Raw genomic sequence first — 14,254 nt, 5'->3', positions numbered from 1 at the left:
AAGCAGCTCGCCGTTCTTTCTCTGAAGTTGAGAAATGGACCTACCAGCACCTCTAAAGCACCTGTACATACGAGTCAATGTCATGGATTCTGTTCCCCAGGGTTTAGAGACTCTGCACTATTGACCTGCTTCCTGTGCAGAACACAGTCAACAGGGTTCCAACATCAGTCCCCAGCTGTAACACTATAGGACAAATGTACTAACTCTATAAAGACCACACTTAAGGTAACATATCTTCTCTGCAGTTTGTGACCTTCACTCTCTCCTAATGCTACATTCGAGTGCTTGTTGCCTTTGCAGCACCAGAGGCATAATTATCTTTTATCGAAACCTTGAATTTCCGACTCTGCCCTATTTCTTTTTTCTTTTGCTGGCTTATCACATTTCCCCCTCTAATAAAGAAAATGAGAAAATGCCACCCAGAGTAATTTATTCTAATTCATGATCAGCTTGCCTCTGTTCCTTAAAGGCTGGAAGATGCCAGTTTGGCTTGGGTACAGTGATTGATGGGACGCGTGTGACCCACAATAGGCAGATCAACAATTAAAGCGCGCCTTATCTCCCAGCTCTGAATCTCAAAGATAAATGCTGATAGCACCCTTCGCCTCTGACGTTCAATCATCCACTCAATGCCGTGGTCTCAGCCTGTGTCCTTAGAATGACTGATGTGCATTTGAATATTTCTTTGTCACAGGTAAACATTAACATTCAGTTCACTCCTCCTCCCCCTGTAGCCTGTGTGTTTCACAGGCATCCCCTGTACCAGCGGGACTAATAAACTGTTTTTTATTTTGGAGCTGTGCATCAGATAATATGGGTCAGTGTTTTGTTTATTTCCTTCTGTGCCTCCTCTTTATTTTTGATTCTCTCTTCCTTATTGTTAATTTGGCTCTGACCCAATTACCATATTCTGCAATCTAAAGCCACCCACACAGCCTCCCACGCACAGCCACCGCAGCCAACTTGTTTTTTAACTTTCTTCTTCCACTGGGACATAATCTCTTGACCACAAGTTGCCATCTGTTCTGCTCTTTGGACACATTAAGCCTCAAGATGTTTCCCTGCTTTTACTTTCTTTAGCCAACTTCTCTTGGTTTCCTTTTCCTGGGCGGAGTCCATCTCTGACACAGCTCCCTGAGATCACCTCCACGCAGACATGGATGCTCGACCTTGACGAACCTAACTTTCCTACTTTTTGTCGGAGAATTAGTTTTTACCAGAAAATAGTAAATCATTTTCCTAAGACACAACTTATGAAAGACTTTTCATCGAGCCTTCTATTGACTGTCCAATCTGTGAAACCACATTCAGTGATTTGAGTTTGTGATTATTATCAGACTGCACTAGTTAGAATTTTAAATGGGATGTTTTTAGTGCAGATATATTTACTGATGCATCTTTCCAGGCATCATCGTCCTTATCTCGGACTATTAACGCTCATACAGTAGATGCATCAATAGAAATGTGGATACACGGAGTTTTAGGTGTGAAGCACCTGCTGAATTGCTTCGATATTCACACAGCTGGATAGTCTGCTTGAGTTCAGATCTTCCTAATGAAAAAAGAGACAAACTTTACGCTTCTGTGTTTGTGTGACGAAGCCGTCCACATTATCCAGTCGATGGTTATTAGGAGTTTAATGATCGAACAAGGCAGCCACGTTTTATGCCTGATTCCTCTGTGAACGACTCCAAGAGGAAAGTGTCAATGATGATACTTGATTCAGAGTGGTAATAAAACTGCTCCATCAGTGTGACGGCCTTTCGGGAAATTCCACATCATTCTGCGATCTTTTATAATTTTGCAATGCACAGTGAGAAATGCCGCCTGAAAGTCAGTGAAATGGATGTAGAGGTGTGAGTCTCATTCTAAGCACTGCTCCATTGTGCACAGTTAAGCCCCCCTCCACCACCTCCCCATCCTTTTGTTGATTTCTTCATTTCTCTCCCTCAGCCTATTATCTGTTTTTGACTCTAATTGAACCAGGGTAGAGTTTACTCCACGAGCATCAACATGTAACCACATCATTTTCTCAGATCTCTGCTCTATCTGAAGCAAGATTAGTGCAACTTTAAACATTTTAAATGCGCCAGCGTTTAAAGAAATGACATTTTTGCTTACTGAACTGTTTCTAAATATGTGTCTCACACTGTTTAATACAGGCGCAAACTGTCAGAGAGGCTCATAGCAGCCGCCGCTGACCTTTTATGAACCACAAACATCGTCTCCCAGCTGGTAAAACGCAAACACAAACATTAAGTGAATAAAAAAAATATTTTCTCGATTTTCTTTTTTGCAGTTTTCAGCATTATTTTTATGCATTTGGTCGATGCATAACAAATGTTGATGCCTGAGACCTGATGCCTGTCATTTGGCCTCCATTTATTTCCTTTGAGGGAAGCAGCTAAACCCACTGACATTCAATCACATTATTTTGGCCCACTGCCTCGCTGCCTCCACCTGTGACCTGAACCACACATAACACAGTGCATGACATGTGCTGTGTAAATCAAACCCACAGGACACTCTCACACACACACACACACACACACACACGGGTGCCTCACTGAATCTCATGATCAGACCCCGACCAGCAACAGAGCTGATCGTGCGTGCATCGGTAAACAAAGCAGGCGGCAGCGGCGGTGAACATCCAGGACGGCACATTTTACCCCCCTTCTACAATATTTGAATTCAGTTTCTCCCGAGCCATCTGCAGAGTGATGCTGCACCAACTGGATGCAGCTGCCTGCCCGTTATTGCGGGAGTGTGATAGAGGGTAAGCTTATAGCCGCCATAACAGGCTTTTGTAAGGGCATGATGGCCAGCAGGTAAGTGATTTAGAGAAAATCAGGTTGATGCTCTCCTGAACCCTCAGCTGAAGAGGCACGGGCCAAGGCCGAGCAGTTGTAAATTTTCTCAAAGTGTCAGCATTTTCCACATCGCTCACGTTATGCCCGGATAGAATAAATTCTCAGACAATTTTTCAGAGCTGAGATTGGTCATTTCTTTAATCTTTTTTTTTTTTTTTTTTCTTTCTACTCCAGGACCTCTAATACTTGTGCGAAGGTGCTGTTTGTAGGCTTGTCTCACTGTATTTGGCCCAGCACCCGAATCCTATACTCACTAAAAAGACATTTCTGAATCTTTCACCCAATTTAGAAGGAATTGGTTCTGCTGCACAGGCCTGATTTGACATGGTCTGTGCCCAGAAAGGTTCAGGCTCACTGCAACTGGGTGCCTCATTGAGGTGTACGAACAGGTACCACTGCCCTCTGGAAGTCAGGGTATAAAATCCCTGCTTGTCCACATCCCGTGTAACATTTTAGCAAAATTTGCCTCGGTGCACGTGCGCCATTATTCACATCCCATTTACCACCATGTGATCATTTAAATGATAGATTATGACCTTGTATAAACCCACAGACAGATAATTGGTCCAGCGACTGATGAAGAATATCCGTTAAAAGCCTGTAGTTATTACAACCAACAGTCAAAGAAACTCTTTAAAGAAACAGAGACGAGGAAAGTGTGGAGAATAGGACACTGCATTAATATACATGAAATGCTGCAGGTTTTTTCATTGAAAAGAATGTCCTTTGTACTTTAATGGAATTAAGCAGGACACATTAGATTTTCAAGTGTAAGGTATGCAAGGAATGACAACGTAAGGGTTCAATTGCTTGGGGGAAATTATAGAACAAAAATAATACAGACTAAATTGCACCATTGTGCTTCGAGGAGCAGGATGTGCCCCTGGAGTCTCCCTTTGAAGAGGGGAAATGGACAAGGTCTTTTCTGAAAGAAACCCTGCAGAGAGCTTCACAGGTTAAGTGTGGTGGTGAGAATTAGCTGCTCCGTGGGTCAATACTCATCACATTTTGACATGTGTCCTTCAACAGTTAGTCCTGCGCCAACACTGGCCCTGACCCGAAGGCCGATGATCTCTGACTTTAAATCACTCCGGACATGGACCAGAGGGGAAAAGATGGCAGCTTAGTTTGAACATCGACTGAGAAGATTGATGGTTGGCCGTCTGTGCAATCATACAAAATGAAAATGTCCCAAAGCACAAGAGCACTTACATGTTTGAGCCTGTTTGCTACGAGTTAACTGTTCCATTTCCTTGCAATTTTCCTGCATAGTCAACCTACTCAGCCCATCAGGGGGTCGAAAGGAAATGGTGAAAATGTTTTAAATTCTGGTGACCTTTTCAGTACAAATTGATAAAGATTGCACACAAACTGCAGAACCATCAAGAATGCTCAAGGCTGAACAGTCCACTTATGAAACCACATTTAAATTCACTAAATCTGGATTTTTATCAAGAAAATTGCACAGATTCATAAATACCAGTCCCCTTTACACGCATGACCTTTTTTCATCCAGCTCCAAAAATACTTTTCTGAGACATCAAGGAGAATGTTGAAAAATACCACCATCTCACAATGATTGAAGAAAGTGAGAAATAAAAAATAGATATGCACCAAATTGAATTGAGTTCTTCTCTCACCAACACATCACATATCCCCTGTGTTTCGTGGAAATCTGACGTAGTTTTCCGAGTCATCTTGCTCACAATCAAACCAACAGGATACGGTCAGGGTCATAACTTCCTGGGCGAAGGTGAGATCAAAATGCATTAGCAACAAGTAGACTTCAATAAGGAAAGGTTTGACATTTACCATCACTCCCACTCTCTCATGGCACAAAGACTGACAGTGGAAACCCGGCTCCGTCTAAAGGTGACAATATCCACCACCAAGCTTCTCTAAAGATCTCGGATTACCATTTGCTTCTGATTGCATTTGATGGCTCAACTGCTTCTTTGATCGCACTGATAAATGGTCCTCGCTCATGTAAAGGTTATGCAGTGTGGAGTGAATGAGATAGAAAATTAAATAATTGTGGCGATCAATGGGGCCGCATCCTAAAAAGTTAGTTAAATAAAGTGTTTACAATGTAAATATCTGCTGTTCCAATGTCTTATTATGGTCTGTAGTATTTAATCTGATCAGCAGATATAGCTCCTTGTTAGCCTCCTTGCTTATTCGTGCCGCTTTGACAGTATCGAGCAATCTGACACCTGACGGAGAGATTTAACTTTGCCGGTCACCGGGCTTCGTGGTCGGTTATGATTTGTTTTTCTTTAAGTTTGTTGTTTGCCAACAGTCAACAGAAAAAGCCCATCTTGAGCCGAGCAGCTCAAAGGTCCCTTTATTGTGCGGTGGAGAATTTGATGGCCTAGGAGCAGGTGAAAACCCATAGTGTTTATCGACTGATATGAGTGATACTGATCTGAAAGCAGTTATTTCCTCTCCACCGGGCTGTCATTTGGCTGGCTGAGTGAATCCAGCCCGGGCTTTAGCCTATTCTTTTACTGCCAGACGGCTGTGTGATTGGTGCTGTGGCAGTCTGCCGCAGTGCTGTTCCCTGATAAAGGGGTCACACTCACACACACCCACCGCTAACCCACCCTGCCACTGAATAGTCAGGATGTTGTGAGGCCTACTTAATCCTCTTCGTCCCTTTAGGGGCATAAAGGCATCGACGATCTGCCTCCATCTGGGCCTCACCTGGGCTGCGTGTGTCTACCTCTCCTCATATTAGACCCATCTCTTTCAGTTCAGCCGTCACAGTTTGCCGCCATGTTGTTTTCCAGACGGTGTTCATCTTAGGGCGAGAGCGGTATGTGGTCTGGCCCATTCTGAGGACATGCCCAAGCCCCCCTCTAGCACCACAGTTTGGCTACATCTACACTACTAGGTTTTCGTTTTAAAATGTAACAAGAAGCAGTTCATAAAATGCCACAGGTCCCGTTTTAGTTCGAAAATTCTGGGGCTGCATTTTTGTCTGGACAGGGAGAAACGAAGATGTTTTAAAACGATGACGTACACTCTCACAAACACTTGCTGATTACGTCTGTTTAGTCACGACGTAAACTTCAGCATAGAACGCAACATAGATAATCAAACACAAGTGTTGCTGACCAGGTTGTCTTTGCTATCAGCTGGTGTGCAGTTGATATCTGATTTTTACAATAATATAACTGCTTACTGCTACATAGCTGCGTGTGTGGGAGACGCACTATGATTCGAGCAATCTGCTACAATTCCGTGTCCAGCAGAATGAGTCTGTCCAGTGCACATGAGTGGCCACATGATCTGCTTTTTTAGCATTAACAGGGATTAAAACGCTTGTGTGGACATAGATTGTTTTAGTTTGAAAAGGCTGTTTTCAGACGGAAATGTAGTAGAATGGACGCAGCCTTTGCCCTTCAGTCTCGAGATCTTTTACGTCGATATTTTCCCGTTTTACCTGGTGCCAGCATTCGGAGCCATAAAGGAGATCGGGTTTGACATTGCTGTTGTAGAGTCTGACCTTTGTTCTCAGGCCGTACTGCTCTGACTGCTTTGTTGTGAGGCCTGCTCGCGGTGAACCGGACCTGGTCACTGTCCCAGCTCCTCCACAGCCGGCTGCTCTATGAAGCAGATGGACTTTTGCTCCCGCTCCTGTAGTTGCAAAGCATCTCTGCACTGGTGCACAAACAAATGCACTGATTAATCTTAGTCAACATCGGAGCCAGAAAGCCAACAATGCAGTCTGCCTGTAGGCACAGTCTCTTCATTAAGTGCTGAGGGATCGGAGACCACACAGAGGAGGCTGAGAGTTAGTTAATTGGATATTATATTGAACAGAAGTAGTTTAGAGCTGAAGGAGAAAATAACTTTTGCTGGTAACGGTGCAGCGGCAGCATGGGGAAATAAAATGGATGTGATTCTCCCATCAGAAAGTAGGTTTATTGTGTCTGGAATGGTCTTCTGAAAAGGACCGAGATTGGAAAAAGATTCGGGGGGGTTTTCATCTTTTCACAAGATGATTTACTGCACTGATATACTTTCTAATCAGATTTCCCTGGTGTTTGAAAAATCTTTTAAACATCAAATCTCAAAAAAAAAAAATCTGCCTAAATTGAAACTCACAGGAAAATGGAGCTGAAAGTCTGAGTATTAATGGGTTTGCTGCCTTGAAAATCCACTGTTGCTTGATCTCAGTTTAAAATGTTTGGGTTTGAGAAAGGCTGCAGTGCAAATGTAAGCTGAATCCGAAGTATCTTTTTTTTAAATAAGAGAGAAACACTGTGTGGTATTTATTGGAAGTTTGGAAAAAAATCTCAGTGTTAAATTAAGGTTTCCAAAAGAAGAAGCACAGGACAAATGTGAAGCACACATAAAAACACTGAGGGGTCGTGACTTGATGATCGAGTCCCTTTTTAAAATTCCGGTGTGTTATCTCGAACACAAAAAGCCCCGACAGCGAAGCTACAAAACCCCGTATCCGTCCTACAGGCATCAACCTCATTCAGAGCTGAGTAATTATAACAAGCAGGGGAAGTTCAACACAGCCTATCAACATTTCGAAAATGAGCAATTATCACATGAACAAAGAACGGGCACAAGTCATTGCAGCTCACCTTGAAGGCTCCTGGAGGGTCAGTGGCAGAATGCTTTTCATCTGGCGGTGCTCACGCCCTCGTCGGCACAAACCTCGCAGACACACCATGAATTTCATTACATGCTTCTTACCTTTGACGCGACAATGGCAGTCGCTGTTAGTTCGCCGAGGAAGTTTTCTTTAAGTGTCACTCACCTGCCCGGGAAATCCATCAGGTCACAGGCCCCGATTACAGAGAGAGGAAAATGCTACTTTGCAGTTGTGCTTAGAGATTCCGGACTCAGTCAGGATTCACTCAGATGAAACTCCTTTCAGGATTAATCATTTTATTGTCTCATTTTCACCCACACATACACACACGCACACACTCACACGCACACACTCACACGCACACGCACTCGCACACACTGACTCCTACCCCCCGAGCTCAGTTCCATTAGTTTGGCTGACTTTTCAGAATGCATTGCTAAGCATTATCACTGACTGCCTCATGGTTGTTGCTAATTGATGCTGAAGTCAGTTCATTATTTTAGTCTCCCATGGCCGCTCAGATATCTGATTCATACATACACCCTGCACTTAATCAAACTGATCACGATGCTGCGGAACGCAACCAAAGAGGCTATGACGAGGGATTAAAACCATTAAACCGTGCACGTGTAGACTATCAATAATGTTTAAGATCACTGTAAGTCATTGTTTATTATAATTTAAGAATTCATGTAGAATTATTTAGACATATTTGCCGATTGAAATAAATTAATTGGACATAAGATGCAGTGGGATTTGCACATCACATCTTAAATGTTGTTGCTGCTGGCACTGTTATGTCCCATGAGTAACTACATGTGCAGCATTCTGTATGAAAGCAGGGTGTATGAATAGTCAATTGTTTGCACACAGTGTTAAATCAACATCTGGGCCTCATTTATCAATCTAATGTCCGTCTCACTCTGCTGCTGTGCGGGAGCTTCAGGAATGAGACATGGCAAATGTTTGTTTAAGGCACATTAGATTTGGTGCCCTCTTCTCCAATTGGCTGTTAGACCGGGGCTAATATATTGTAGGATATCGTTGCCTCTGCTCGCACTTAGTTTGCACTGCTTGATGATCAGGTGACATTATTACGCGCTCCCTCCCCAATAACCAGATATTATCCCATTTGAGCTTTTACTAGCCAACATAAAAATGGAGTACCCAGGTGATTACTCAGAGTAATGATGGTACTGATGATAAACATAGGCCTTGCACACTAAAGAGGAGCAGCGGACGACACAGGCAGCAGCAGCCATTACAGAGCAATAATCCCTGGAAATCCCTCAGCTGGCGGGATCCCACCAAGCATGTCTGAAACAACCTTTATTTAGTCCTCGTGTTGATAGTTTACTCAGAACATCTATCTGCTATCTGAGGGACATCTAGGATTACCTTGCAATGGCAGACAGACTGAAATCACCTCATTTGAATGCATCACTCTGTGCATAACTCCCACAAATGATGCATTAAAATGCCATGAGCAACACGTAATAGACCTTATGCCACCGGCAAAAATTCACTCAAGCAACGGAGACTGTATGCCTCTGATAAAAAGCATACAAAAAGAAAGACAATTAGGATGTGAAAAAGAAATTACCAGTCTCATTGATGGGCCTGAATAGAGTCCCGGAGGAGGAAGAGGTAAAATGTAACGCTTCAACAAAAGGACATTAACACAGATCCCTTCATTACTTTGAGTATAATGATCGCCCCCCGCCCGCACCCACTGTCTATCCACATGACCCGGCAAGAAAAATAATATATAATGGTTTAGTAGCAAAGTTCTTCAGATAAATCACTGCTGCAGCCAGACATTGTCAGATGAAGAGAAGAGGGCTCAGATGTCAATGGTGTTAATGAATCCTCAAACAGCTTCATGTGTCTGCAGCTTCAGTTTCCCCTTCCTAACTTCAGATTAAGTTTGAGGCAAGTGTCTATAAATCCAAATGGCTTGCATCACACATCATAGTTTGTAGAATCGAGTAACAACAGGTGGCGATGAGTGACCCACAAAAAAGTTGTGTAACGGGTATACAAAGGAAAATCTCACAGGAACGAGCATGGGTAAAAATAAAAGGCAGGCAACGTTTTTCTTTTCCAGAGAAATCCTAATTTAAAACGATTGTGCAGTGATTGTTTAAATCAGCTTTTATAAAACTAATCAGCTGCAAGGATTTGTTTTTATCGTATACTTCTCCGAGAATACAGCTCAACCACTAAAACAGGAGGACAGGGAGGCCATAGCTCAATTGATGTTAACGGTTAGTGACTGTGTATGCAGCATGTTTGTTAAATCATGACGGGTCATGTGTTACGGGTCCGGGCGAGTCTGGATTTGACTTCGAGATAATTGCATGTAACTGGTTGGGTCCGGTGCAGAACATTTGTAGGTGCAGGCGAGGGGCGGGTTTGCAAAAGAGGACCCATGCAGAACTAATCGAGATAACCAACCTCTCTTTGGTGAACAGTTGTGTTTAGCAGCTACGTCACAGCTCTCAGTTACTCTCCAGCCCCTTTCACGCTGGACAAAGAAACCATTAACATCTGGCTTTTGTCATCCGTGGGAAACCATGTGCAATCACTCCTGGTTCTCTGTCTAACTTGGACTCTGCAGTCGTCATCTATCAGCTACATCAGGCTATGAAAGCTTGTTGCCTTCATCAGTAATGTGAAACCTGCTGTCTGTCTCCTTTAAAGCAAACATTGGACATTGTTTAGTCAGCGCTGAGTTTGAAGAGACTTGATTAAAGGATTATAAAAAAAGTAAGCACAGTAACATAGTCACTGGGCTCCATGCTGCTTTCTACTGTATATTGACCCTGTTTGAAGTCATGTTTGAGAAATCAAACATGACTTCAAACAGAAAAACTGAAAGGTATATTCATCTACTGGCAACGGGGAAGCAATCCCTTTCACCCACTCAGAAAAACGTTCTTTATTGTTTGTCTGCCCAACAAATAATCAAAGGGTTGAGAGACTAAGTCAATAACAAACAAAAAACCGTACCTGATTTTGAATTTGGCTGCGATCTGTTTCAAAGCAGTCACCTGGTCACCTTCCATCGCTGTGTGCAATGTCAAAGAAATCGCTGAGCATGCTGTTGTTCATGCCTCTGAGCTGTAGTGCCGTCCTTGGTGCTGGAGGATGCGGCTCCTGCACTGTGAAGGCTGCTGTTTGGAGTCTGAGTCGCTGCCATAGACCCAACTTTAGTGGCTCCACATGATGTTGAAAGAGAATCTGTGTGGTGCTCCATTAATGCCAAACACGAAAAGTTTTGGAGCTTTTCGATCTCACCTCTTACATATTTCCCAGCAATCGATTTACACATAATTTATAATATCAACCTTTAGCTGTGCAACATAATTTAATAAATCACCAGGCTTAAATTGGTTAGTATCTACAAACAACTTATTAAGTACTTCACACACATACTAAGTAATGTGTTTATGATAATCTGGTTCATCACAGTTCTGGACTCAGCATCCAAGCAGTAAATCTGTAATTAGCCTGATCCTAAAGGTACAGACTGAATCCAAATAAGCACCTTTAAGTTATTATTAAAATATTTCTCATTCATTTTTAATAAAGCGCTGAAATTCTAGTTCAGGTACATCATTTGCTTTTGACGGCGTTGGGCCGAGTTTACTTTTTGCAAACACACCGAGCACCATATTGATCACCTTGAAGGCAAATATTAGAGAGACATGAAGCCAGTTTTCTCATTACAGGGCTTGATTCATTGAATGTTATTACCACGGACATTGGAAAAGTTATTCAGCAATCACACTGACTGGAATAATGTGAGCAAGGGCCGCTGCCAGGGATTTTGGACCCATTAAAAGATGTCACATGAGGCCCCATCACACCACAGGCCATCGTGAAAATATTCACCATTTGATAGAAGATGTGCTCTATTAGAACTGTGCTACAGGTCATCATTTTCTTTCTAAATGTAATTTTGAATGGTAGAAATCTAGAAGGGAAAGTATTCTAAACACTAATGAATAATTTAAAATGAATGTAACTTCAATATACATGAACCTTGTCAATTAAAATAAATGAACTTTTCTATTTAATGATCCAAAAGAATAAACAGTCCTTGAAAAGCATTCAACCATTATTGTTTTTCCATAAACGTAAAAAAAAAAAGATATTGCAACAGACACCCTGCACTTTACATGTCATTCAACATGATGCTGCTCACCCCCCTCCCCAGCTGGGAGTAGCTGTGGTCGAGGAACATGACACACGACTGCTGAGCATGACGCTGCAGCTGTCTGGTCAGACACCATGCCGGCCGCGACAGAGACAGACCAGTGAAGGTTTGCCTACATTGATTAAATGTCGGCGGAGGAGCAAAATGTAAACACTCATTATTTCCCGAGACGTTATGAAGTAATGGATCCAGGATCACATCGTGGATCATGGATTGTGGTGGCAGTTTATCGTGGATCATGATTACACCTAGATTGTTCCGTCAATACTGATGTCATTGCTTTTCATCTCTGTCAGACATTGTCTTTTGTATAAAAACCTAAAACATTGATACACCTCCATTTATGCTACACGCTGTCTTTTCTCATGAATGTTGTAAATATTGTTTTTTTGTTGAAGTGCTCTGTTACACGCAATATTTATTTCTCTTGTGTGGTTTCTTAATTTTTACCCCTGGAAAAGTAAAGTCCTTTTTGGTTGTTTTTTTCTCGGAGGATATTACACTTTGTTAATCACTATGAGGAAATTTGATATTTATGAATATGGGCATTATAAATAAAATGTGATTGATTGATTGATGATATTAGAGGAGTGTAGGTGGCCTATCTCGCTATTTACGAAGCTAACAAGTAAATATCACTACTCATGGACTACACCGACCTTTCTGGGTGAAATGCCGGTTGCCCGTTGCTCTTTAGGAAGGTATGGAGCCCGTCTGGTGACATTTGGACAAAAACAATATAACATGGCCATGAAATAATAACACATGGGACCAAGATGATAATTCATGGTTGTGAGTTAGTTATCTCGTTCCCACGACTTAATTACTTGTGGCCACTTGTTAATTATCGTGTTACAAGGACTTAATAACCAGTGGCTATGACTTATTATATCGTTATTATTTTGTGGCCATATCATTTATTTTTTCCCTGACATTTCAGCAGACGGGCTCTGTAGGAAGGAGCCATGATGCTCCTCAATGCAATTCTCTGCTAGTTTATACCTCGTTTCAGTGCAGAATCAAATAATTGTATTATTATGTAAAACTATTCCTTTTATTATTACATTGTAAATAAGATATTGGATCAATAATAATAAAAAAAACATAATGAAAAACAATGTTTTGGACAGGCAGGCTGGCGATCTATGAAGGGAGATACAGTGGAAATGATTCCACTGCTCTATGTTCTCCACATGGGTCACATTCAGAACAAGCCTTGCAGGTGAGTAATTAATGAAAGCTTAATGAGCAGTGGTGAGCACTTCAAATGTGAACCATGTCTCCACATACTAATGAAGCAGGAGTTGGTTTCAGTAATATAAAGATGTATGTTCTTGAATCATGCTCCAGTTACAGAGGAGGAGATTTGAAATTTGAATAGAAGACAGGGTGGTGTTCAAGCCAATCAAATATTTGAACTAGCTGTATGAATATTTGATCTGTAGAAGTGTGTCGTGTGGGAGTGAGTGATGTGTGGGTGGAAAGGCAGGAAGGATTTCTTCATTTTAGTTATTGTTTCACTTGTTCACTGTCACCCAAATCAAAGTATTAAATGTTGTTGATTTCATAGTAAATCACTTCTTAATTTGCTCACAGGCGATTGAAATAGGTAAACATGTTTTTGAGAGTATCGAAGTTAACTATTCTCCTTTATCTGAGTTTTAGAGCTTTACCTTTTCTTTTTTTCCCTTTTGCAATAAGCCAGCTGCCATATCAGTGTGTCTGTGTCATAATCCTCTCGTACTAACCTTTTTCTCACTTGCTAGCTCAGCCAAAGCTCAAAATCTCCAGTGATAACCTGCTATAGCCTCGACTAAAGGCCTCTGGAGCTGCACAATGGCTTACTGATGATGCTTTGAAATTTTAGTGACACCCCGAAAAGGGATTTTCGGGTCCTTGATTCTTGTGATTGATTCTCAGCGTTATAAAAAACTTTTCTTTTACGTGATTTAGTTCACGCACAAAACGGAATGTGCAGACCCAATAATGCTGTGCACTCTTGCATGCCTCCACTAAACATGCTCAAAATACATGCCAAATAAACCGCTCTGAATCTGGACTCCTCTTTATTTTAGGCTTGACTCTAATGATGGAGGGAGGAGAGGGGGATGGAGAGAGGGCAAGGTAGAGGACTGGAGTGCCGCCGCGGTCCCAGACACAGATGGACAAGATGAGAGGGGAACACAAGCACAGCTGAGGCCTTGCAGCGCTGAGTATTATAAGACCAGGAATCAGTGAGCCCCGGTTCTGCACTGATGACACTGGCTTTACCGCCGCTCAGTCATTCGCCGCTCTCACCAGGAGCTCCAGGGACGTGACTCGCCGAGCACAGTTGCATCAAGATTAAAGGCACCTTTCCCCTCTAAGATCAAAAGTTTACAAGGCTCTGCCAAAAGTGTCTCCAGTGGACTCACGATGGCACAATCTGATATTTACACAAAGGTCTAAAGCCATTAGCAACAGGGACATGAAACCAGACTCAAAGCGTATCAAAATGATGTGCACATTCTAATTAAACTGCGTTTGTAAAGTACGTCTTCCATCTGT

This window comes from Hippoglossus hippoglossus, chromosome 16 (genome assembly GCF_009819705.1).
Source record: "Hippoglossus hippoglossus isolate fHipHip1 chromosome 16, fHipHip1.pri, whole genome shotgun sequence".
NCBI classification, from domain to species: domain Eukaryota; kingdom Metazoa; phylum Chordata; class Actinopteri; order Pleuronectiformes; family Pleuronectidae; genus Hippoglossus; species Hippoglossus hippoglossus.
Note: the sequence above shows the minus strand (reverse complement) of the source record.